Source organism: Symsagittifera roscoffensis, chromosome 6, assembly GCF_963678635.1.
Source record: "Symsagittifera roscoffensis chromosome 6, txSymRosc1.1, whole genome shotgun sequence".
Taxonomy (NCBI): Eukaryota; Metazoa; Xenacoelomorpha; order Acoela; family Convolutidae; genus Symsagittifera; species Symsagittifera roscoffensis.
The window spans coordinates 29,711,902-29,739,080 of NC_087067.1; the positions used below are offsets into that span (position 1 = coordinate 29,711,902).

Here is a 27,179-nt window from a genome sequence, read left to right on the forward strand (position 1 = left end):
ATTCTATTTAAACGATTGAACGAGTGTTTTCATCAAGTCAATGAATCGATGACAAATTTTTCCATGCAAGACACAAAGCTTACCATGTGCGGTTCCTTTTGTATTTATAGTGCAATTTTCTTTTGTGTACTTTAACAGAAGAGATATCAAACAAAATCAGAACCGTAAACGTGGGAAAAATTGTTCGTATACATGTGACAGACAAAACCATAGCAAGATAAAAAAAAATACAAGCCAAACGGCAATCGGTCAGAGAGAAAAAAAGCGATTGCTACGCAATTAAAACTATCAACCTTGACAGAAATAAGCAAAACAAGTGTTCTATTAAACATGGAAAATGAAGTAACTACTGTCGAGAAAAATTATTGCTAATTTGTCGACATTGGTGGTGTCGAACAGTCATTATCTGATTTTGTGTCTTATTTTTCACACAATTTTGTTTTATTTTCTTTTTGCTATCTTTATGTATTTCCAAATTCTCTTTTTACAACTTAAGTTGTGACGAGAATGCCATTTGGTTTTCGATACTGTCTAGTTCAGTTGGTTACATGCTACCAAATCCCAAGTAAATAATGAACAAGATCATTTCAACAAAAGATCTTCTGTTCATGTCCGTTTCAGGTCCCTCAGGATCCAGCAAAACTGATTTAATTTTTTGAATGCTTCTTGCAGCTACTTTCTATCAATCATATATTACGGTATTTTTTTCTTTATGTTTGTGAACACTTCAAAATCAGATTCTCCGGGGACACATTGGAATGTGATGTGCAAAAAATGAATTTTTTTTTAGTTTGCTGATCCTCTCGGTCTTCCTCTTTGGCAGTTCACCAATCTATATAATCGATTGAACGAGAGTTTTCCTTAATTGATGAGTCATCACTGAATTGATGACAAATGTTTCCATGCAAGACACAAAGACACCATGTGCGGATCTTTTTGTATTGATACTGCTCATTTTTTTCCTGATAAAAACTTTAATTGTGATACTTATATTTTTGTCTACATAAATGATCATGTTTTGAAACGTTTTCTATCTCACATGCTTTGCAATAAAGTAACTATTTAATCTGGCTTAATTGTACACTTTTCTTTTTGATTTTGATTACTTTATTGTTTTAGTTGTTCAATTTTTTACCCAATTGTTAACTGTACAGCAACAATCCGAGAAGTTAGGCTACTATCAAAGTAAAAAAATTACAAAACCAATGGATGGCGGGATATCATCACACCAGCAACTGGGGGTTTCTTTCAGTACAATTTCTGGACGGGTTTCGAAACGCTGCCTTTCGGCTGAGAGCCGAGCTCCGTGCGTTTTCTCGGACCCCAAAAAATCTTCAAGTTTTCTCGGATCTTCAAATTTATAGTAACAAGTTAGGTACAACTTTTAACAGTATTATACACAAAATCAAATGGAACATACACATAGTCGAATATACACAAGACTCTGATCTGCCTCCAAAAATGTTTGTTTTACTTTGCAGATCCTCTCGGTCTACCTCTCTTTATAAACAGCAACATCTATCAAAAAATAAACGAGAATTTCAAATAAGTCATGGATTTAATGACAGCAATTCCAATGAAATTTTCAAACTCTACTATGTGTGGTTCTTTTTATATTTATATTGCATATTTGGTAGTTTTTAGTTCAAACTTTAATGGTGATGCTCCGGATTTTGTACTAATGGTGGTTTGAAACTTTTCTAGACTCATTTGCTTTCTGATTAATTATTTTTTGCTTAAAATGGTTCAATTTCAAATACATTTCATTTTATAGATTACTGAGTACTAATTAAATGTTTTGTCCAAAAGATCTGTCAGCAAGGAAGGAAACGTTGAAAAAGTGCAGATAGCGCAACGCAAATTAAGCCAAATTGCAGTGACAACTGTAAGTTCTTACACAATGATTTTTTTAGTTAAACTCTTTATTCAGTTGGTGACGATTGCAAATAGAAACCTTTGAAGATCACATGGAGACTTTAATTTAAAACTTAATACATGGTTACCATTACTATTTTTACATGGGGTTATTAGTTATAAATTAAAACCTGATGATCATTGGTTGTCATATAATACATGATGACCATCGTGATCTATACCTAATGGTCATCCATGTATGACACCCCACAATCCTAATGAACTATATGCATATTAGTGCCTATCCATCCGATAAGTCAAGATGTTTAGTCTGGTGATGACTCAAGATATCTCCAATTCCCGAATGAAATCCTTGAATTTCTTCGCACTTCGACGCCTCAATCCTCTAAGACAGGAAGAATGAAATACCGAAGCTTGAACAGTCGAGCCCCACTATCGAGATAACAACACCCTCAGCAATCTCGTCTGCTAAGTTAGACTCGATCAGCACTGCAAAAGATGGATCAAAAATTCCTACAGATCAGACAGCACATGACGTGAACACTGCGATGACAACGACCATCACAGCAATTAGATATGATTAGCCAGTCTACGCAGAACCTATAATTGCCTCTAAATCCAAAATCAGTATCCCAGCCGTTTTATTCGTTCACCGACTCGTCGTTTTAAACGACTCGTCGTTATATATTTAGCAAGAAAAAAATTTTTTTGTTCTTGTCAATCAGGTGGAAAGGCAACAAGTTTACCTTACTCTTTGCTGTAAATTTTCAAGGGGTATGTGATACATCTGAAATACAAAATTACTTGACGTATTATTCATGCAGTACTGCTTTGCCACCACTATGTGGCATGGTTGTTATGTCACTGACTTAGTACCTACCAAAAGCGATGTAGCTTTTGAACAGCCATTGAGCATTTGTTACTTAAATTACCGTTTTAAATTGACCAACTTATTTCAACTTATCTTTTAGTTTCGTTTTTTTTTCTCATTTTAAAAATTAGTTGGCGTAGTTAAAACACTTAATATCTTACACAAGTTTAACCTTCGTACCTTAGTTAGTTGCCTGACTAAGAAAAATGAGGGAACTTGTCACATCTGTCTTTGATGACTATATGAACCGGGTAAAGTGACAAACAGTGAAATCAGTAGACGCAAAAACTGGAAAGTTACACCACTCGTTGGTAGTCGAAAACAGGACTTTTGGATGTTTAATTTGAAACCCTACTAAAAATCAAGGAAATTTATAACGCCAACCATCAAGTCGACTATCACGCCAATCATCAAACCAATCATATGAATCATTATCACTATGACAACTATCACGGGAATAATCAGCCGAAACATTACGCTAACCATCCCACTAAGCATCACGTCAACTTATGAGTTCGCCAATCCAACTGCGGAAAATGCTCGACAGTATGAGTTCAGAAAACTTAATCTCAAGCAATTCCCTAATATCAACACTAGAATAGGTTAGATATAAAGTTTATAAAAAAAACTTACTTCAGAGACCCGCTAAAATCTATCCAGATAAAAAGGAAACTAATCCCGATTCCTTTACTTCCAAAAGTAAGACTAAGAGTCGACCAACTTTCAAAAATTGGCCATTTAGAAAAACTACTTAAAGGCTTGGAGAATTCTTTTATCAGCCCTGTCGTAGTGCACGCTAAAATGATCGCTCCTTTAAGTTTCTCTCAACTCAAAAAAACTGAAAAAGCAAATATACAGAAACTCCAATTATCCAGAAACTCTGGTATCAAACTCCAAATTTATTTGGACTAATAGACAATATGGCACTTACAATTAGCGGACTTTCAGAAAAACTCAGTATGGTTCTTCTTGTTAGACCTAAAGTACGCGTAGAGTCAAATCCCACTGTCTTTTAAAGTAACTAACCAATGTAACTTTAATATTGTGAGCGGATACATCACGGGTTGATATCGTTTCAAGACCAAATTTTACCGATTGGACGACATACCCAACGAATTTTCTACGTATTATGGACTTGTTAGTGGAAAAAATAGCAAACACACACTGTTACCTAGACGATATAATTTAGTTACTGTTGGAACAGCCTGCAATCACAACAAAACTATTTTTAGAGAATTGGAAACACCAGACGACAAAAACTTATCCATCATGTGGTAAAATTTGAAAGTTTTCAACACACGAGTTTCAATGGCTGGGTTGTAAAATAAACAATCTTGGAACGAAACCCTAACACCAAAAGCCGACGCAATTACAAATCTCAAAAATCAAAAAGCTTAAAAGACATTACATTCCTAGTGTGATCATTAAACCAGTTCAACAAAATTCACACCTTACTTAAAGACATTCTCATCGCCGTTCAGAAATTAAATTAAAAAATGATCATTTTCTTTGGACAAAAAAATTTGAGACGCTTTTGAAAAAATAAAAACGGAAGTTTCTAAAGCGGTAATGAAACATCATTTCGATGTACCCTGAGAAACTAGTGTCGAATGTGAAGCTTCGCATGCGGGACTCGGAGCCTCAATCAAACAAAAATCACAACGGTGTCTGAAAAACCATAGCAATCGCATTGCGTTTTTGAACGGAGCTAAAAAAAAACAATAGAAACGAACAGGAATTGTTAGGATTAGTCTGATCATTAGATCAATTTGAAAAATGTTTGTCGGGGTACCAATTTATTTTTCTAACCGACCATAAAGTACTGATCGGAGCTCTAAGAGACGACCGAAACGCTAAAACAACTCAATCAAGATTAACTTGATGGGCCGAAATTACTCCCCAACGACTTTTCAGTCAAACATACGCCCGGTAATAAGGATATGGGTTTGTAGACCACATGTCACGACACCATAGAAATAAAACCCACCCCTACTTTAGAGGATGACAAGAAATTTGTTGTTGCATCGATGGTTAGTATCGGGATTTTACTGGGCTCCGACGAAGCCATGCCTGATACTCAAGTGAAGGTTGTTTGAGAACAATTCGCTCTCGTTAGCTCACAAAAATTGAAAATCTGCTGCAATGTGATTGGTCAAAATCATGAGAACAACAAAGCGAAAGAAATCGAAGAGGAGCAACTAATCCAACACGTTGAAGAACAGCTTCAAAAAATTCGCGACCAAACAATTTTCTACGTGCGTCAAAACTCTCATTACCTAACAGTTGTGTTCTTCCAAGTGTTAAACATTCGATTTTGCAGAAAACGCTAAGCGCTTAAAATTTAACGATTACGATTCGACAAAATGAAAACGACGAAAGAAAACTACCTTAAGTAGTTGAGCCAAGTACAAATATAGAAATAGATTTCGCCTGACCTCTACCAGTCGTGTGGAAAACAAAAAAGACGTCTTCTTATGCCTTGACTGTTACTCTAAGTTCCCATTCGCACGAATCACTTCGAGCACATCAGCAAAGACATTAATAATATTTCTGCAAAATTACATAGCATTACACGGTATCACACAAAAAATCCGAGTCGATCAAGAGTCCGGATTCATAGCTAAGGAAGTCAAAGGATTTTGCCAAGAATTAAAAATTAATTTAATCTTTAGTCCGGTTGGGGGTCATAGAGCCACAGGTCTGGTCGAGTGACTCATTAGGATCATTAAGGAAAAGCTGTTAGTGATGGCCGAAAACTTTACTTTTGGATGTTTAATTTGAAACCCTACTAAAAATCAAGGAAATTTATAACGCCAACCATCAAGTCGACTATCACGCCAATCATCAAACCAATCATATGAATCATTATCACTATGACAACTATCACGGGAATAATCAGCCGAAACATTACGCTAACCATCCCACTAAGCATCACGTCAACTTATGAGTTCGCCAATCCAACTGCGGAAAATGCTCGACAGTATGAGTTCAGAAAACTTAATCTCAAGCAATTCCCTAATATCAACACTAGAATAGGTTAGATATAAAGTTTATAAAAAAATCTTACTTCAGAGACCCGCTAAAATCTATCCAGATAAAAAGGAAACTAATCCCGATTCCTTTACTTCCAAAAGTAAGACTAAGAGTCGACCAACTTTCAAAAATTGGCCATTTAGAAAAACTACTTAAAGGCTTGGAGAATTCTTTTATCAGCCCTGTCGTAGTGCACGCTAAAATGATCGCTCCTTTAAGTTTCTCTCAACTCAAAAAAACTGAAAAAGCAAATATACAGAAACTCCAATTATCCAGAAACTCTGGTATCAAACTCCAAATTTATTTGGACTAATAGACAATATGGCACTTACAATTAGCGGACTTTCAGAAAAACTCAGTATGGTTCTTCTTGTTAGACCTAAAGTACGCGTAGAGTCAAATCCCACTGTCTTTTAAAGTAACTAACCAATGTAACTTTAATATTGTGAGCGGATACATCACGGGTTGATATCGTTTCAAGACCAAATTTTACCGATTGGACGACATACCCAACGAATTTTCTACGTATTATGGACTTGTTAGTGGAAAAAATAGCAAACACACACTGTTACCTAGACGATATAATTTAGTTACTGTTGGAACAGCCTGCAATCACAACAAAACTATTTTTAGAGAATTGGAAACACCAGACGACAAAAACTTATCCATCATGTGGTAAAATTTGAAAGTTTTCAACACACGAGTTTCAATGGCTGGGTTGTAAAATAAACAATCTTGGAACGAAACCCTAACACCAAAAGCCGACGCAATTACAAATCTCAAAAATCAAAAAGCTTAAAAGGCATTACATTCCTAGTGTGATCATTAAACCAGTTCAACAAAATTCACACCTTACTTAAAGACATTCTCATCGCCGTTCAAAAATTAAATTAAAAAATGATCATTTTCTTTGGACAAAAAAATTTGAGACGCTTTTGAAAAAATAAAAACGGAAGTTTCTAAAGCGGTAATGAAACATCATTTCGATGTACCCTGAGAAACTAGTGTCAAATGTGAAGCTTCGCATGCGGGACTCGGAGCCTCAATCAAACAAAAATCACAACGGTGTCTGAAAAACCATAGCAATCGCATTGCGTTTTTGAACGGAGCTAAAAAAAAAAACAATAGAAACGAACAGGAATTGTTAGGATTAGTCTGATCATTAGATCAATTTGAAAAATGTTTGTCGGGGTACCAATTTATTTTTCTAACCGACCATAAAGTACTGATCGGAGCTCTAAGAGACGACCGAAACGCTAAAACAACTCAATCAAGATTAACTTGATGGGCCGAAATTACTCCCCAACGACTTTTCAGTCAAACATACGCCCGGTAATAAGGATATGGGTTTGTAGACCACATGTCACGACACCATAGAAATAAAACCCACCCCTACTTTAGAGGATGACAAGAAATTTGTTGTTGCATCGATGGTTAGTATCGGGATTTTACTGGGCTCCGACGAAGCCATGCCTGATACTCAAGTGAAGGTTGTTTGAGAACAATTCGCTCTCGTTAGCTCACAAAAATTGAAAATCTGCTGCAATGTGATTGGTCAAAATCATGAGAACAACAAAGCGAAAGAAATCGAAGAGGAGCAACTAATCCAACACGTTGAAGAACAGCTTCAAAAAATTCGCGACCAAACAATTTTCTACGTGCGTCAAAACTCTCATTACCAAACAGTTGTGTTCTTCCAAGTGTTAAACATTCGATTTTGCAGAAAACGCTAAGCGCTTAAAATTTAACGATTACGATTCGACAAAATGAAAACGACGAAAGAAAACTACCTTAAGTAGTTGAGCCAAGTACAAATATAGAAACAGATTTCGCCTGACCTCTACCAGTCGTGTGGAAAACAAAAAAGACGTCTTCTTATGCCTTGACTGTTACTCTAAGTTCCCATTCGCACGAATCACTTCGAGCACATCAGCAAAGACATTAATAATATTTCTGCAAAATTACATAGCATTACACGGTATCGCACAAAAAATCCGAGTCGATCAAGAGTCCGGATTCATAGCTAAGGAAGTCAAAGGATTTTGCCAAGAATTAAAAATTAATTTAATCTTTAGTCTGGTTGGGGGTCATAGAGCCACAGGTCTGGTCGAGTGACTCATTAGGATCATTAAGGAAAAGCTGTTAGTGATGGCCGAAAAAAGTTTAAATTCAACTCTAGAAACCGCTATGCTAAAAATGATGAAATGCCTTAGGACTGCTAAACAGCAATCAATAAACTGCACTCCTTTCGAAGCTCATTTTGGCAGGACTGCAAGCACAACGTGGCAGAACCGAGTAAAACTTCTCTCGATAAAAAACTTAAACTGGGATCGAATTTTACTTTGATTAGATAGAGGACGAACGATGTTGCGCCGAGATAGGAGAGATGTTTGGGATGCACCGGATCACATTGAAGACGCCGAAATAGACAGATCTGATTCATCTTCGGACGAACTCTCCAACGCAACAAAATACGTCATTACAGGCGCAGGATCGCCTACAATAGTTTTGAGAAAAGCTCACAAACGAGCCGCTTTAAGGCGTGTGGAACCGAAAACATCATCTCGGGATAAGATATCAGTTTTTCGTTCAGTTCAAGGTAGAAAAAAAATATGATCCATACTACATCACCCATACTACAAGAAAGCCAGTCTCCGCAGAATCGATCATTGCTTCTAGTTCCAAGACAACACGGCTAAAAATTACCGACCTAGATACTACGCCTCCTATCCCGTAAACTTCAACTAAAGCCACAAGTCCAGTAACAATACCATTGAAACGCATCGGCTATTTCGGGAAAACCTTCAGAGGCAGCCAAGAGAAAGTCTTCGTCTTCGATACACTCACCTACACCGAACAAACATTTTGACCTTGTCAGACTTAATATTAGACCCTTACGTTGAAGACAGCCACCGAACCCTCTGGGGGAGACAGTCATTGCAAGCCCAGTTGAAGGAGACTCTGACGAGCAACCAGGAGAGATTGAGTCATCGACGATAACTTTTCCAAGAATCGGTCGACCCATTAGAGGCAGTCACAGTGGAAGAAGTACCCTGGACCCCGGTATAAATGACCTCGCATCGTCTCCAGGTGCATACACAAGTTCCAGCTCCATTGCTTGTCAAAACTCAGCTAGAAGAAATACCTTTAGTTCATACGTCGCGGCTGTCTCATTCAGTCCTTGAGATGCCCCTGGCATCACTCGGAAGTAAACCTGGCCCAGGTGGAACAGTGGATCCACCTTGATTCTATCGCAGATATTATCGACTTATTGGGACGCCCAATGACAAGGAATGAACTAAGGGTATGGTCTACCCAAAAGCCCAAGAGAACCTAACTTGTCAAGCTCCATGGGGACTTACAAAAACTCGGCCGCTTAAAACTTTCGTTAACTTTTCTTTTGTTGCTTCTTATAGTACCTCTTACCCTTTACTTTACGATTTTGGGACTCTTAATTTTGAACACGACTCAGTGCAAGTTTTTGATGACAATAAGTTTTTGGACAGCCATTGTTCATTTGTTAGCTCTGTTACCGTTTAAACTTGACCGATTTAATTCAACTAGTTTTTTAACTTCGTTTTAGTCTCATTTTAAGAAATAGTTAGCGTAGTTAGAACACTCTTAAAATCGTACACTGTTTTATTCTTCGTACCTTAATTGCCTAACTAAGAAAACTGAGGGCACTTGTTACATCTGTCTTTGATGACTACATGAACCCGGTAAAGTGACAAACGGAGAATTCAGTAGACGTGTTAACTGGATAGCTACACCACTCGTTGGTGGTCAAAAACAGGACTTTTGGATTTTTATCTTGAAACCCTACTAAAAATATAGGAAATTGAAAACGCCAACCATCAAGCCGACTATCACGCCAACTGTGAAACAAACCAGATCGATAACCATCACTATGGCAACTATTACGGGAATAATCAAACTAAAAATTACGCCAATCATCCCTCTAGCCATTACGCCAACTAAAACGCTAACTTTAACGCCGACTATCACTCCAATTACCACGTCAACTATCACGCAAACCATCACGCCAGTTTTCTCTCAAAGGGTTCTATATTTTGTTTCAGCAATCATTTCTGTACAAATCGAGTAAAAAGAGGCAGTTTTCCTTATGCAGAGTAATTATATACTATTTGTTTGCATTACGATGTGTTGTTAAACTTACTTTTAAGTCAAATACCCTAATTAAAATAATTTAAATCAAAGTTCGAGCTATTTCTTTGAGTTGAATATTTGGGTTTTCGAGAAATGAAGTATTAATAACCGTGAGGCCAAACTGTGCACTAGATAGGGGCCTAATTTTCTGTGTATCATTTCTGAGGAATCCTGAAAGTAAAAGTTTTGTCGACTTGATAACAGGAAACAAAAAATCAAAGAAAGATAAATGAAAACATTTGTTTGCAGAATCGGCTCACAGTTTCGAAAATGCACAGTTTGGCCTCAAAAATGTGACATGAACGGTCATTTAAGGTGAACGTTTTTAGTTTTTATAAATTGAAGCTTGAAAGAACCAAAGCTTGAACGAAATTTGTGAAACAAAAGAAACTTAACAACAATTTCACTTCAAAAAAACTTCAAAAATTATCACAGACAAAACATTATTACCCGCACTGACAAAAATGGTTTCGGATCGATTTAAATTGATTTTAAATCGATTTTAAATCGATTCAAATCGATTAACAATGTACATTTTACGAACATAAATGGATTTTAATTCAATTTAAATTGATCTTTTTGAAAATTTTTCAGATTTTAAGCTCGAAAATAGGCAATGTAATAATAGAAAATTATTGTAAATCCTATGTAACAAACAAGAAAAGGGTTAGAAAAAATTTGATCTAATTAATATGCAATTAAATCATAGAAAGTTTTGAAGATAAATCAGATTTCGGGCAAAATTTTAGATAAAAGAAATCAAGAAAAGGATAATTGTAGATCAGTTTTTGAACTCAAAATATGCAAGAAAATTATAGATTTTATCGATATTTTTTTATGCTACAATATGCTATGGATGTAAAATGAAAAATGATAGGCAATGAATAAATGCAATAAAAATTCGAAACTGATAAATCTCGAATGAAAAAAAAAATCGATTTAAATCGATTTTAATCCGTTTTAATCTCCTTAAAATTAAAAACAAATTCAGATTGAAAAAGTGCATTTAAATTGATTTAAAATCGATTTTGATCAATTTTTTTAGCTGGGTTTTAAGATCAATTTAAATCAATTTAAATCGATCCAAATCAATCTTCATCTTTTTTATTTAATCTTCGTACTTTTTTCATACTAAAATCGATCTAAATTTAATCAACGTAGTTTTTTCGTACTAAAATCGATCCTAATTCATTTTTGTCAGTGCGGGTAAAACTTTGGACTCGGGGTATCACTGTGTCAGAAGATTCTAGAGTTTTGTCAAAATTTGCAGGTTAAAATCTCGAATTTGTCTCAACAACAAAACTGAGTTTTGAATTTTGGTCCAAAAAGCCAGTGTTTGCTCAAACTGAAGTACCAGTGGATAGTAATTTATTAAAAAGTCGCAGCCGATATCAAGATCCTGATGTAATCCAGTGTCTTGGTCCAACTCTCTCTCTACCAGCTTTTTTTAGGAATAAGCGGTATACTTTCAAAACAAGGTATGTTGAAATTTGTGGGTCTTGGACAACAAGCCGACGGGACTTCAAGCCAAAGGGACTTCACGCCGAAATTAAAACTTTACAAGCACCTCAAATCACTATATTTTTATCTGTAAAACGTTGCTTTTCAAAAATTTAGGCATGTTTAGTCCATAATAAGCGTTATTCATGACAATGCAACACTTCTGATTGGTATCCGTTAACAACATCAGCCGGTTTTTGAAATGCATAAATTATAAACATGAAAAATGCCTTCAACCATGTTTTACTTTTCAACTTTCCGAAACATCATTTGGATGCTTAAGTTTTTTGAAAACGCCATTAACTAGTGAAGAAAGATCATGAAATTCAGAAATTCTTCAAAAAAGTTTTCAAATTAATCATATTTCACGACTTTATAAGCAACTATTCGGCTTGAAGTCCCTAATTTTACGATTCGGCTTGAAGTCCCGTCGGCTTGATGTCCGGCACCCGCATTTCGTGAAGCTTGCGTTTAAGGCGTAATAATTCGAGCAATTTCAATAATTTGGCTACATAATCAGTTTCATCTTTAATTTTTGCATCTCCAAATAAGTTCAATAACTCTTCCAATTCTGTTTGGGATCTACTGTACGCTTCATCCTTTATCACAATCATGTGCACTCGGCATAGAACACGCGCTCTTGATATCGCATTGTAAAGATCTTGTTTATAGCTTTCCTTGAAACGGTTCACCCTCAAGATAACGTGACAAACAGTGAATTCAGTAGACGCGATAGCTGGATGACCATACCACTTCTTGCTGTTCGAAAACAGGACTTTTGGATACTCTTCGTGAAACCTCAATAAGGGCATACCCCAATTAAGTTCATCACGCAAACCATCAAGCTGGTGTTCACTCTGTTTTTTTTTTACATTTCAGCAACCACTGTTGTAAACCAAGTAATAAGAGCCTTTATTTCCTAAACAGTGTGAAGATACTGTTTTTTTCTGATGTTGTTTAAGTTAGTTTTAAGTTTTGTTCTTGATTCGCATTGTCTGTTGAATTGGTTCTGTTTTTTGTGGAGAATTGAAGGTTCAATCACTAATTGGCCAAACTGTGCACTGGATAGTCTTTGAACGAACTAAACTTTTGCGGGAATATTCAAAGGAACTGCAGGATCAAAAAAAGATCGAAGAAAACAATTTTTTTAGAATTCATAAAATGCACAGTTTGGCCGCGTAAGATGTAACATTTCCATAGCCATTCAAGGTCTATGCAGAATACTTTGGTTTATTTGTTGAACTTTTTAGAAATTGAAGTGTTGGGAATCAAAAGGTAAATGAAAACAAATGGAAATTGAAAACAATTTCACTCGACTAACACGAAAGTTCATCACAGATAAAATATCTTCATAATTTTGGGCTCAGTGAATCAATGTGTGTCAGATTGTTCAACGAGTTCAAAATTTTGGTCCAAAAAGTTAGTGTTTGCTGAAATTGAACTACCTTCGGATAGTAGTTCAAAAAAAAGGCGCAGTTGATGTCAGAATCTTGGTAAATTTCTGGGTCTCGGTCGATTTCTCTCTTAACCAGCTTATCCAAGAAAAAGTCAGGTTCTGTGTAAACTAACTCTTCTGGCACCCGATATACCTTTATAATGATTTGCGGTCCATGAATGAAGTGCCCATGATGTGGAATATGGGTCAGATGTGGTTGCAATTCTCCTCTTGTAGTTGCAGTAGTAGTTGCTATACAGGGGCGGATTTAGGGCGGGGGGGTGCGAACGCACATCCTCAGAGTTTCAACCCCCTTACCAACGAAAAGGTCCCTTCTTTGGGAGCTTTGTTAGGACATCCACTTTTGGCCAGGCGAACCTACAAAGTTTAGTCGATCTAGAGAAAAAAGCTTCATGATTTTTAAAAAATTTGTCGAAACTCCCCCCCCCCCCCAACCTTCCAGAAAATCCTAGATCCGCCCCCTGTTGCTATATTTTGCTGTCCTTGCTCCATGTATTTCCCATGGAGCTGTTTTAGTTGAGACACAATATTGTGTGTGTTTCTATAGCTCCTGTCTAGCCTATGAACTTTGAAACAGTTTGCATGTGTCTCATCGGCGAGCCGTTTCTGCAACAGTGAACAATCGTTTTCATTGCTTGTTTGCGTGTAATCCACAGTCAAGCAACTCCAGTTTTTATAAAACACTTTGAAATCAAATTTTTGATCCAGAACAGTAGTTTCAACTTTTTGATAATCGTCTACGAATATATGCATTTTCAAGTCAGGTGAACTCTCACAATTTTTCATGAAAGTTACCCATGCATGATTTACGGTTTTCGTAAGGAACCTTTCTGATGGCGGAAAATGGTAGATGATTATGTCATGCTCTTCGAGGATTTTTTCGTCTACTTTGCCCTCGTAATCTCCTTCGTAGACCTTGATTCCAGCTCTGTTGAGTACCGCAGAATAGCTGGATAGCTCGTCACTATTGTGAACCGTAATAAAAATTTTGGTGCCGGGTTGTGTCAAAACTAGATGAATAGCTTTGGCCAGCAGAACCAGTGTCTTACCGGATCCAACTGCACCAGTTATTGCTAATGGGTAGTTGTCATCTTCAAATGCAATTTGTTGATTTTTTGTTATATAGTTCACACGCAGGCAATGTTCGAATATGTTGATTCCTTTCTCCACAAATGGCGGAACTTTTAAGTCACTCGTTTTGATCACAGATGGATTTAGAGGAGTGTTGTTACCTCTGAAAGTGATTTCAGAATTTCTCAATTTTTTATCGATATCGATGACGCATTCTTTCAAGCCAAGTTTCTTTTCATCAATTTCCAATCTATCTGGCGCACCTTTAAGCTTTTTTTTCCCAGTACTGTTTATTGGAGCGAACATGTGTAAAATGGCCTTTTCTAAAGTTTTTATATCGCCTGAAAGAGTTGTGTTGTTGGAAACATTTGGAATTCTTTCTTTGGTCAACACGTTTATTCTCCAGAAGGTCTTGAAACCCTCAAAATCACTTTTATTCATGATATTTTCATTAAAATGATTTGTATTCACATTCGGTAAAGCAATGAAACGGAAAACGTGAATGTCTGATTTATAATCATTGTCTGAAGGAGTGATTTTCGAAATTTTTTCAAGAAGTGTCATTCCTTTGTCAAATTGTAGATTAGCTTTTTCAATAGCAGCTATGACGGGATTTTTTGAAGTCGAAGTACTTGAAGGTGATTGAGATAGCAATGAATTCAAGACATTCTTTCCGACTGTTTCAGGGGCATGATCCAGACTTTCTTTTATGCCTTCGTTACTTTTGCTTATTGTTGCCTGAAGATGAGATGGATTCTTGACTTTCTTTCCCACTGGTTCAGGGGCATGATCCAGACTTTGTTTTTTGCCTTCGTTACTTTTGCTTGTTGTCGCCTGAAATAGAGATGGATTCTTGACTTTCTTTACCACTGTTTCAGGGATATGATCCAGACTTTGTTTTTTGCCTTCGTTACTTTTGCTTGTTTTCGTCTGAAGTAGAGATGGATTCTTGACTTTCTTTCCCACTGTTTCAGGGGCATGATCCTGACTTTGTTTTTTGCCTTCGTTACTTTTGCTTGTTGTCGCCTGAAATAGAGATGGATTCTTGACTTTCTTTACCACTATTTCAAGGACATGATCCAGGCGTTCTTTCATGCCTTCGTTACTTTTGCTTGTTGTCGCCTGAAATAGAGATGGATTCTTGACTTTCTTTCCCACTGTTTCAGGGACATGATCCAGACTTTGTTTTTTGCCTTCGTTACTTTTGCTTGTTGTCGCCTGAAATAGAGATGGATTCTTGACTTTCTTTACCACTATTTCAAGGACATGATCCAGGCGTTCTTTCATGCCTTCGTTATTTTTGCTTGTTGTCGCCTGAAATAGAGATGGATTCTTGACTTTCTTTCCCACTGTTTCAGGGACATGATCCAGACTTTGTTTTTTGCCTTCGTTACTTTTGCTTGTTGTCGCCTGAAATAGAGATGGATTCTTGACTTTCTTTCCCACTGTTTCAGGGATATGATCCAGACTTTGTTTTTTGCCTTCGTTACTTTTGCTTGTTGTCGTCTGAAGCAGAGATGGATTCTTGACTTTCTTTCCCACTGTTTCAGGGATATGATCCAGACTTTGTTTTTTGCCTTCGTTACTTTTGCTTGTTTTCGTCTGAAGTAGAGATGGATTCTTGACTTTCTTTTCCACTGTTTCAGGGGCATGATCCTGACTTTGTTTTTTGCCTTCGTTACTTTTGCTTGTTGTCGCCTGAAATAGAGATGGATTCTTGACTTTCTTTACCACTATTTCAAGGACATGATCCAGGCGTTCTTTCATGCCTTCGTTACTTTTGCTTGTTGTCGCCTGAAATAGAGATGGATTCTTGACTTTCTTTCCCACTGTTTCAGGGGCATGATCCAGACTTTGTTTTTTGCCTTCGTTACTTTTGCTTGTTGTCGCCTGAAATAGAGATGGATTCTTGACTTTCTTTCCCACTGTTTCAGGGGCATGATCCAGACTTTGTTTTTTGCCTTCGTTACTTTTGCTTGTTGTCGTCTGAAATAGAGATGGATTCTTGACTTTCTTTCCCACTGTTTCAGGGGCATGATCCAGACTTTGTTTTTTGCCTTCGTTATTTTTGCTTGTTGTCGCCTGAAATAGAGATGGATTCTTGACTTTCTTTCCCACTGTTTCAGGAGCATGATCCAGACTTTGTTTTTTGCCTTCGTTACTTTTGCTTGTTGTCGTCTGAAGTAGAGATGGATTCTTGACTTTTTTCCCATTCTTTCAGGGACATGATCCAGACTTGCTTCTATGCCTTGGTTAGTTTTGCTTGTTGTCGCCTGAAGTAAAGATGGATTCTTGACTTCTATCAATACTATGTAATCGGGACCAAATACAACAAAATCATGTTCACCTTCATCTGCGTCTGGGTTCTTACAACTTGGGTTCCTCCCAGACTTACTGCAGCTTTTCCTATTGTGATTAATGTCCCAGATTCTAAACTGGCTGTGAGTATATTTAAGACCATGAAACACAGTAATGGGCTCGTTCAAATTTTCAAGTGCTCGATAAACGACTACTTCGGCTTCGTAGTCTTCTTGTCTTCGTTTTTCAATGGCAATATCATCATTGGAATCAATGTCAGTGTCTTTATGAAGGGTCTGTTTAACACCTTATTCACTTATTGTTTTATTTAGTTATTGTCATTAAGCCGAGAGATCAATGAGAAAGACCCAGCTATTACACTTCTCATGTAGAACTCATGTTGTGCCCCTGATTTAATCAATTGAGTTTAGTCAGGTTACTTACAAGCTCGTGTGGGTTTTATGTTCTGCGGCTGAAATTACAGCTTTACGTTTAAGTTCAATTCAAAATCACTTGGTAAAAGAATCACAAAAATTTTATTCGGCGCGGAAATAAAATTTGAAAGACTTCGAATATGGAAAATGAAAGTTCGTAAAAACGATTTTCCAGCGGAGTAAGAAAATTACCTGTAGACCCAGTTTTCTCTTTTGATTGATTTTTTGAAAAAACAATCATAAATTTTTTTTTAAACTAAGGAGCTATTAAGTAAGGTTTTTTTTCTTCAAAAAGCTTTTTAAAATTTTTTAAAAGCATATGAAAATTGCAGGTGCGATTGAAAAGGAAAACTAACCCTAACGGCTTCATTGTTGGCTAATTTTTTATTTTAAATTGGCCCCTGGAGTTTATAGGAGGACGTTAGACTCATGGTATCTTTGACCCTTTTTTTTAGACCAAATTCATTTTATTTTCCGAGCTCTCCCAAAGCACTACAAAGACTCTGTTTTGGCCAAAATTTCTGAAAAAAACAGGCAGAAAAAAGCGTTTTTAGGCACTTTTTGGAAAATTTTGACCAATCGCGTTCCCCCCTTAAAATTAGTATTTATTGGCGCCTAAACCGCCTTTAAAAAATTTGTAGGGTCCGTCACCAAAAATGGATATCTCAAAATAGAACAAAAGAGGGACCCTTTGGGTCGGCAGAGGGTCGAATCCCTGAGATGGGAAAGGCGCAACCGCCCCCCCCCTAAGTCTGCCCCTGCTTCTTGTCCCATCTTTGCGTGTTTTTCCCCATTTTATTTTGCAGTTTTAGAGCTACATTTGCACTTTTTTTGCTCGCTTGTGAGCACAACGCTATCGGCGGCAAGTGAGACACTGCTAAGCCGTCCACATTAAGAACAATTCAATTTTTTTATTTCAAATAAGCAATTATACGAAAAAATTAAGCTGTAACTTCATCATACCCATACACGTAAAGCCTCTTTTGTAGAGCAAACTATAAACAAAATATGAAGTTTTTTGTCGCCAGAAGCTCCACTAATGTTTTTGTTGCTTGCATCCAAAAGATTCAACGCACTTATAAAACGGAGATTTCATTAGTACCTTGAAAAAGTGATTGGTTTTTATGTCGAAATTAGACTTTGATCTTCAGAAATACTTAGGGAAAAAAACAATTGTTCCGACTTTCGGGAAAAAAACGAATTATTTATGCCTTGGAATAGTTTTTTTATTCAGTCAATTTTCGGCAATCAAAACAATAATTTTTAACAAATAAGTTTTATGCCCTATTGAAGATATCAATTCTCTGAAAACACTTTTAAAAAATATTTTACCTTCAATCATTCCTTGCAAAGTTTTGGGAGTTTGAAACTGTCAGTTTGGCCATGTTCTGGAGTAACTCATGCGCACTTCGAAGGTTTTCTCCCCTGTCTTGAACGCGTTACGCAAATAATTTATGCCTGGTCAATTATCCCACTCAACAAAATTGTTACCAATTGATTTGAGGTTAGCTAGTTGGTCATATTAGTTTCGTACGACTCAAATATTCACACTCGATATTTGATATCGTCCAGAATTTTTTGTTTTTCATTATTTTCTTTTCTCAAAAAACTATTTGATATGGATTAAGGAGCAGTCGGAACCTTCAGGGCTTTGCCCTGATATACGAGCAGTCTTGTTTCAAACAATTCCCAGTTTCACCTTAAATTAGACTTTTTAGGCACTGTTTTGTTCAATTATTTATTGAATCGTTGCTTTTAAATGCCAATAAGACCAAAACGTCGTTTGAAAATTTTTTAAAAACCTTTTTACACAAAAAACAGCGAAAAAAAACAATGAAGATACATCGTTGCAAAATAATAACTAAATAAATGATTTGAATTGAAAAAATGTTCATGTATGATTTGTAGGTTCAAACTATAGTTTTGTTTCCTATTTTTCTATTTCCTATTTTTCCCCAGAAAAGTATGCAGAATACACTAACATATTGAAATAAGCTTTTAATAGAGATAATCTGTGAATAGGAAATTAGATTTTCAAAGATAACCTGTAAGCAGAAAAACTATGGAAAGATAATCTGTAATTAGGGAAAATTTTATAATTCTTCCGACTTTCAAAGAAAATGACGGAATATTTTTGCTCTTATTGATTTTTTTTCAGAAAAACTTTGACTTTATAACTACAATGTTTTGACGGGTTTTTTATCCTTCAAGAAATAGTGCTGTCTTAAACTCAAGTTTGAAAAGTTGTTTCACCTGCGATCTTTTTTTGTAAAGTTATGGGAATTTAAAGATTGCCAGTTTGGGCAATTTGGGATAATTAATTCGCGATTTACTTCGTGCTTTGATTGCGTCAGCGCAGATTTAACACGTCCTAGAAATTGTTCCAAAAGTTAATTGAAGCAAGCTATATTGTCGACTTATTGTTTTGCTATATACAAAAAAAATGACTCTGTACTTAACATAGCGCTTAAGTGGATAATTAAAAAAGCCTGTAAGCAAATAATTGTAAGCATTTTTTCTTTTTTTTTAAAAACTTCATCCTTTTTTAAAGCAAACAACTCTCTCCGTAGTTTTAAATTGCAGTCGGGACATTCGGGGATATGCGCCTTGATACGAGCAATCAAGTCTTATACCTATCAAAATTATTACCATTCAAGAGCGTTACTGCCGCATGATGCGTTAGATGAGTTTCGTTTTCCGGGTCGAGGTCGGGGACGTATGTTGCGACCATTGCGACTCAAATCGGGTATTTTGCGACTTTGCGCGATCGAAATATTTGCGCGATTTTTATCTCCCCCACAGGAGCAAGGTCCAATGTAGAAAGAAGGGCACAGGGCGGGGGCTTATAAAAAATTGATTGACTTGGCCGTTTGCTATGAGTTGTCAAAGCCCTGGCCGCCGGATAAGAATGTTATTTTATTTTCAAAAATGTTGATACTTGAATTTCTTTTATTGACGTCTGGACGACGCTTAGTTTGGAAGCTGACCTGTTTTTCGGAAACACTTTTAGGTGTTTTTTAAATAGATCCTTCGAAAACGTCGATTCTTTTCTGGCTTGGTGCCGGCGGAAACATCCGTGGAAAATCTTTGTTTTGGCAGTACTTTTCGTAAAGTTCTCCCCCTTGACGAATGTATCGTGATGAGATCGTTTCACTTGCGGCCATAATCAACTCTGGATCGCTATTCAGTATTAAATTGCTAGGAATTAGGTTAGGTCACAGGTGGTAAATCAATGTGATGTCAGCAATAATGATATTCTGGGTGTATATGAAATTAACGTCCGAAAAAGAAGAACTAAAAACGTCATATTTTGAATAGTTTAAATAAATCTTGAGAGGTTCATCAAAAGTAGAAATTAATAAAAGTAGAAATACGGACTCAAGAAATGCGAATAAGCAATTTGGGATCGCATTATTTATTTTTCTTAATTGACGTGAGAAGTGGAAATGTTAATTGAAATTCCTGGTTTTTGATTGGCAACTAAAAACCGATGAGGTTCAACCCCATTAGTTTCAGTTCAAGAGGTACAAAAATTGGTGCCGGTCTTGCTAACTACCCCTTTTTGCAATATTCATTATAACGTACAAAAACAAACGTAATTTTTGGATTAGACTTTCAGTAGTGTGAAATTTTTTACTGGCTACCATAAAGGTACTGGTTGGCAAAATTCGGATCTACTTAACAATCCCCCCCCCCCCCCTATAGTTCCTACTTAAGAATCTCCACCCCTATAAATTAATACAGTAAAATTAGCACTGAGCTTTCTATTGAGAATTCTAATTTTGCTGCATTCTGATTGGTCGAAAAATCGACCATTTTGATGTACTTAACCAGCTCCCCCCCCCCCTTTTCTTGAAAGGGGTGGAAATTGTTGAGTAGATCCCAAAATTCTTTTGATAAGATCAAATTGAGATAAGAAGTTGAAAAAGAAACGCAAATACCACAAATAGCAAGCTAGATAATTATTTTTTACACACCCGTCGCAGCAGCAGAGCTATGCGATTACAAACAATTGGTAAGAAAGGACGGCGATAAGTCACAAGAAAATTGAATCAAAACTTGAAACGAAAACAACTCAGCGGTCCTTCTTTACGCAGAGTGGCATGCCGTAACCGTAGAATAGAAATTAACAACATTTGTTGGTTTTAGTTTTTTAATAAACGCGAACTTGCGATCAAATTTCTATCACATCAGTCCAATTTTAGCAAACTTTTGCAATTCAAAAGTCACAATCAGCTGAAATTTTTACGCAGTGAATTACTGGCAACTTGTTCTATCACATTATCAAGCGCATTTTTTGCCGCGTAATATCTAAGAGTATTGACTAAATTCAGCAACTTAGGTCAATTCAAAAGAAAAGGAGCCAAAATTTTTTTGGAAATGTTGCTGAATTGCGTTTTTTCTTTTCTCGTGTTCATCAGCGTCCTAACGACGCTTAAAATATGTACTGATTTGGATTCTACTGAGTTTGTCTCTTTTTCCCGCTAAATATGAACTGGATTCCAGATACGATCGTTGAACTGTAAGAATTGAAAAACAACTGCTTAAAAATTTGGCGGATTTTAGCTAGCAAGCAAATATCTGGAATCAAACGATGATGTGGATTTTTCTTAAAGCTCTTGTTGAATTTCACGAACAAACGCGGTTTTCAACCGTGCTGATTTCCAACATTTGCCAGTAGATTCCATAACTTGGCTTTGGGTTACACAAATAGAGTATTGCAAGTTGAACTTTTCGTCTTTTTTATTTGAGCCCAATTCATAATATCTTTCCCTTCCAAGTCTCAATTTATCCTTTTTAGACATTTAAGACAAATCATGTTAGCATTAAAGACATGTTTAAAAAACTTGTATCAAACATAAAAACAAATCTCTACTCCCTTGCATGATTTCACTTCTTACCCGGGTCGAGGAAAAACTTTGTAAATCGCGCCGCATACCGTTCTCAGACTGGAATTCGCAGTCGCGCCGCGTGCTTTAATCGCGCTGTCAGTATTTTCTTCAGTCGCGCCGTCCGTCTTTTCGTAAGTCGCGCCGCTTGAGTCTTTTCTTAAGTCGCGCCGTCAGTCTTTTCTTAAGTCGCGCCGCTTTAGTCTTTTCTTCAGTCGCGCCGCTTTAGTCTTTTCTTAAGTCGCGCCGCTTTAGTCTTTTCTTTAGTCGCGCCGTCCGTCTTTTCTCAAGTCGCGCCGTTTAAGTCTTTTCTTAAGTCGCACCGTCAGTCTTTTCTTAAATCGCGCCGCTTTAGTTTTTTCTTCAGTCGCGCCGTCAGTTTTTTCTTAAATCGCGCCGCTTAAATTTTTTCTTAAGTCGCGCCGCTTAAGTCTTTTCTTAAGTCGCGCCGCGTAAGTCTTTTCCTAAGTCGCGCCGCTTAAGTCTTTTCTTAATTCGCGCCGTCAGTCTTTTCTCAAGTCGCGCCGCGCTTAAGTTTTTTCTTAAGTCGCGCCGTCAGTCTTTCCTTAAGTCGCATCGCTTAAGTCTTTTCTTAAGTCGCGCCGTCAGTCTTTTCTTAAGTCGCGCCGCTGAAGTCTTTTCTTAAGTCGCGCCGTCAGTCTTTTCTTAAGTCGCGCTGCTTGAGTCTTTTTTTAAGTCACGCCGTCAGTCTTTTCTTAGGTCGCGCCGCTTTGTTTTAAATGTATTCAAATTACAAGTGACACTTCAAAAGCCCCCAAAACTCATGCCCTTTTAGAGTCTAAGAAAATACTCTTCTTGAAAATCTTGCAATCTCAAGCTTTGTACAATGATCCGGTTCGTTCTCCTACAAAGTAAAACTGCGAAAATTTCAATATACAAACCCAAAAATAGTTTCAACGTGGAAAAATAGGGTAAACTTATTCAAAGTAAAAGCTTGCTTTACAAAAGCGTTTTTGTATTTGTATTTTTTTCTTGCAAACAATTAAATACTAGGCTCAAATGGTGCAAGAAGTGGTTTCTTTCATAATGTCTGAATATTTTTTCTTTACTATACGACCCCCATTTCAAAATGATCATCTGCAAGTATGCAAACAGAGCCAGGCTTCCGGAGAAATGCTAAGGGTAGTGTGGCTTCGGAAATCGGTCTTAGCAAAGCGGAGAAATTGAATTGGTTAGTTTTTGCAGCCATTCTCGCAGGCCCAAAAATCGTTTTTGTTCAAGATAGAGCTTGAAAAAAGTTTCAGTTTGTTTGCTCTAAGCTCGCACAATCATTTGATTAATCAACATGCTATAGATAACGAGTTGGAAACTCGATGATGTCAAAAAATCAAGCCTAATTGAGACGGGTTCTCGAATGTGTTAGAAAAAAAACGGATCTTCTTCCCAATCGCCCTCTCTATGATATCTACTAAAAAATTACCACCCCTGTATATAAAACCAGTAAATAAGCACTAGAGCGTTCTATGTAAAGTTCAATTTTTTCTGCATTTTGTTTGGCCAAAAATTTGACTAACTGAACATACTTAACAATTGCCATCTCTTTCTTTGAAAAAGGGTCATTATTAAGTAGATCCGAAGCAACTGCGATACACTACACAAGTAGTATAATTACACTAGTATGAATAATCTATAGAAACAACTAAACATCATAACCCAATCATTACTCTCAGTTGACACAGGTCTTGACTGGAAGGGGCCAAACTAAATGATCGACCAATTACTTACTAAAGTGTACTGTCCATATAACAAAGTTAAAAGAAAACATTCATGTTTGAAAATTATACAAGACTGCTCATACAAGAAAACTAAACAAAATTACCGGTGAAATACTAAACAAAATGATTACCGATGAAATATCTTTTTGATTTTAAGCTCAGGACAACATTTTTTTAAATTATATAATAAATTTTCCCCCAAGAAAACTTCCGTTGAAATAAAATACCGTTTTCCAGCTTTTGAAATGCCTGATCAAAGACCATAAAATAGTACCAAAATGAAAAGGTCTGAAGCAACTCATGGTCCATATCAGGGGCGGATTTGGGATTCGACCCCCTGCCGAGCCAAAGGGTCCCCTCTTTGGTACTTTTAAGAAATCCAGTTTTGGCTGACCAACCTTAAAATTTTTCTAAAGGCGCCTTCGGCCCCAATATATACTAATTTTCCAAAAAGTGCCTAAAAACGCCTTTTTTGGCCCATTTTTTTCAAAATTTTGTCTGCGGCGCAGAAAATTTGGCCAAAATAGGGACAAAACAGTGCTTTGGCAGGGCTGGAAAATTTAATTTGGTCGACCTAAAAAAAAGGTCGACAAAATTATCGAAAATTTTTTGAAAAATAAAATGAACTATTTAGGCGAAAAAACGGTTTGTTCTGTTAATACCATCTTATCCTTGAAAATGCCACATAAGTCAGTTGGTTTTTTTAAAGGCTTAAAAAACTGCTTCTTGTAGCCATTTTTGACATGTGTAACGTATCGAATTGAGCAATTTTACTCTTTACCTAAATTTTGATCAAAATATTGCTCAAAAAATGTAACTGACGTTTTGGTTCAGAAAATAAAGTATCTGAGAATCCGATTTGAAACAAATGGGTGAAAATGTTTGGAGGTAACTGAGTTTAAAGTCATCTCCCGCTATTCCTAGGAGGGAGAAAAACGTAAAAGAAGCTGTTTAAAAGCTGGCTTAGACAAAAAACAAAATGAAATTTATATGCAAAAAGAACGGTTTGTTCTGTTACTACCGCTATCTTTCCATTATGACATTGGTAAATTGTTAAAGCTTGTTCCGCTTCGCTCCTCTTCGTATGTATTCGGTTTGAGTTGTTTCATGTGTTTGAGTTATGAATCTGATTGTCTGGAAAAAAAAAACCTTGTTAAAAACTTGTTTTGTAATTGTTCCTAAAGTGGAGCCGGCAAACGCAGGGCTTCGCCCTTTTATACGAGCACTCTTGTTTGCGATCTAAAGTTTTTAGGCTACGCTTAAAATCTCTTTTATTTCTTTATATAGTTTTGCATTAAATAACGTCCCCGTTTCAATGGGTACTTGCAGGTTTATAATAAACTGAAACTAGTTTTCATTTCAAGAAAAATATTCTGTTCTTTTATGAAAAAGAAAATCAAAACCAAAAAAAGTAGTTTCAAAGAGGTAAATTTAATTATAGTAAAAGCTATTTTTTTTGTAAATTGAACATGACAGTCATTCCAAGTTCATTTTTTGAAGTAGTTACAGGTTTATACTCATTTAAATTGTTCGCTGCTAATGACAAAGAAAATCAAATAAATGCATGGTATGCTTAGTTGTTAATGATTGTAATAACAATCAAAAAAAGTTGTTTTGTGAAAAAGGAAACATTATCAAGGAGATAAATTGGGTTAAGATGAACCATCAAAACAATAATAAAACAATCTGTGTAGGGTTTTTATGCCCTTAAACTTTAGTGTTTCAATAAATATGCAATGTTTGAAATTTTTTATTCAAACTTCAGAAAAGAATGTTTTATTGGCTTTTGCTATTTTGCCGCTTAAATTAGATAAAACTGCCCCCACTCAGTAAAAATTGGTAATACTCGATTATATTATAATTATAATCATACTTTTAGCAAAGTTGTAATAAATTATGAGCGCCAATTTTAGATGTTTGAACGATTTATAATCCATTATAATGATAACATTTTTGGTGACTTTTCGATATATTATCATTAATTATATTTGATTATAACTTTTCCGAACTGATTATAGTTTTTACCGATTATAATCTTTTTTTTTCTATCAAAACATTATCTAACAAAAACAATTATATATAATATATCATAGCTTAGCTATTTTGCATTTAAACACAGTAAAGTTCAAATTCAATTCAATTTTAAGATGTAAGCAGGAGCAAAGTATCTAGGATTTTCTTGAGGGGGATGTATTTTCAAACAGTAGTCATAAAATTTTGTCGACCTTTTTTTAGATCGACCAAATTGATTTTCCGATTTTCCGAGCTCTCTCAAAGCACTAAAAAAGACTCTGTTTTGGTCAAAATTTCTTCGTCGCAGGCAGAGTTTTGAAAAAACTGGCCAAAAAAGTCGCGTGTAGGCACTTTTTGGAAAATTTTGACCAAAAAATAGCGTTTTTTGGCGCGCGCTCCCCCATCTAATTTAGTATATATTGGCACCAAAGGCGCCTTCAGAATGTTTTTAGGCTCCGTTACTAAAATGGCTATAAGTACAAAATTACAGTTTCTTTTTCTTTGAGTTCAATAACCAACTGCAAAACACACAAAACAAAACAAAAACTGATACGAAATGAAGGGATGACGTTTGTTGAATAATAATGGATTATAATCCATTATAATGGATTATAATTCAAAAAAATTTGAGAAAAAATTTTCAAAAAAAAAATTGATTATAATCGATTAAAATGATTTTTATTGTTTTAAGAAGTAGTAACATTATAATCCATTTTCAATCAATTATAACCATTTTTTTTTTGAATTTTATGGAGACTGATAATAAAATCCATTATAATCTAACATTTTTTTTAAACTGAGAGCGGGTAAGGCTTACGAAATAAGAAACGCTTTCCTTACTTTGAAAAACCAATTTTTTGTAAACTTATCAAAATTAGAGCTGCTTTATTTAAGTATTGTCTAATGAGCCTTTTGATGAAAAAAACTTCAAGAGTGACTGCGTAACGCGGAAGTACAGCAATTTTGATTTTGACTTTTTTAAACAAAACAGTGTAGAAAGTGTTTTTTTCTTCCGATGATGATGATGATGATGATGATGATGATGATGATGATGATGATGATGATGATGATGATGATGATGATGATGATGATGATGATGATGATGATTATGATAATATTGATGATGATGATGATGATGATGATGATGATGATGATGATGATGATGATGATGATGATGATGATGATGATGATGATGATGATGATGATGATGATGATGATGATGATGATGATGATGATGATGATGATGATGATGATGATGATGATGATGATGATGATGATGATGATGATGATGATGATGATGATGATGATGATGATGATGATGATGATGATGATGATGATGATGATGATGATGATGATGATGATGATGATGATGATGATGATGATGATGATGATGATGATGATGATGATGATGATGATGATGATGATGATGATGATGATGATGATGATGATGATGATGATGATGATGATGATGATGATGATGATGATGATGATGATGATGATGATGATGATGATGATGATGATGATGATGATGATGATGATGATGATGATGATGATGATGATGATGATGATGATGATGATGATGATGATTCTGATGATTATGATTCTGATGAAGCATTATTTCAAAATATATAGCATGTTATAAACAAACCAAAATATATAGCTTTTTAGCTATCCTAAAAAAGCCAGACTACCAGCTTCCAAACCCTTATAATATTGCTGAAAATTGTTGCAGGTAAGCTATCATTTTAGTTTTGAGCCCACGACATCGATAGCTTCCAGGGGATTTTCTAGATTAATTGCCTCAGAAATGGCTGGCTGAAAAAAAACAACCACCAG

The 27,179-nt window shown here is 35.9% G+C and overlaps 1 protein-coding gene across 1 annotated transcript in view; it reads right to left on the reverse strand.

Annotated features, from left to right (window-relative positions):
* LOC134847732 (transducin beta-like protein 2) overlaps positions 1-27,179 on the reverse strand; it is a 343,894-nt gene that overhangs the window by 186,273 nt on the left and 130,442 nt on the right. The gene's annotated exons all lie outside the window — the stretch shown is intronic.